Raw genomic sequence first — 966 nt, 5'->3', positions numbered from 1 at the left:
CACCCTCTAATGTGCATGGTATCATAAAGCTCCCGGGATCCTTAAGCTTCTCAGGTAAGCTTTTCAGAATAACTGCACTGCATTCTTCAGTGAGGTAGACTTTTTCAGTTTCCCTCCAATCCTTCTTATGACTTAAGATCTCTTTCATGAACTTAGCATAAGAGGGTATTTGCTCAAGTGCTTCTGCAAACGGAATCTTTATTTCAAGAGTCCTGAGATAGTCTGTGAAGCGAGCAAATTGCTTATCCTGTTCTGCTTGGCGGAGTTTTTGAGGATAAGGCATTTTGGCTTTATATTCCTCAACCTTAGTTACTGCAGGTTTATTACCTACAGAAGTGGGTTGGGAAGCCTTTTTAGAAAGGTTGTTATCAGCACTTGTATGTGATTGACCCCCCACTGGCGTTTGAATGCCAGGGGTGGAAGCTGGAGTGGCGTTAGACGCCAACTCCTTATTTGTTACTGGCGTCTGAACGCCAGAACTATGCTCCCTTTGGGCGTTCAACGCCGGATTCATGCTTGTTTCTGGCGTTGAACGCCAGGAATGAGCATGGTCTGGGTGTTCAGCGCCAGTATTGTTCCTCTCTGGGCTCTGATTGTCCTCAGAGGGATTTTGAGTAGCCATTTGTTCATTTTTTGGCTTCCTGCTGCTTTGAAGTGTGGTATTTAATGTTTTCCCACTTCTTAATTGAACTGCTTGGCATTCTTCTGCTATTTGTTTTGACAGTTGCTTTTCTGTTTGCCTTAACTGTACTTCCATATTCCTGTAAGCCATTCTTGTTTCCTGTAGTATTTCCTTGAATTCGGCTAGCTGCTGAGTTAGAAAGTCTAATTGCTGATTGAATTCATTAGCCTGATCTACAGGACTGAGTTCAGCAGTTACTGTTTTAGCTTCTTCTTTCATGGAAGATTCACTGCTTAGGTACAGATGCTGATTTCTGGCAACTGTATCAATAAGCTCTTGAGCTT

The sequence above is a fragment of the Arachis duranensis genome, chromosome 6 (assembly GCF_000817695.3).
Source record: "Arachis duranensis cultivar V14167 chromosome 6, aradu.V14167.gnm2.J7QH, whole genome shotgun sequence".
Classification (NCBI taxonomy): domain Eukaryota; kingdom Viridiplantae; phylum Streptophyta; class Magnoliopsida; order Fabales; family Fabaceae; genus Arachis; species Arachis duranensis.
Note: the sequence above shows the minus strand (reverse complement) of the source record.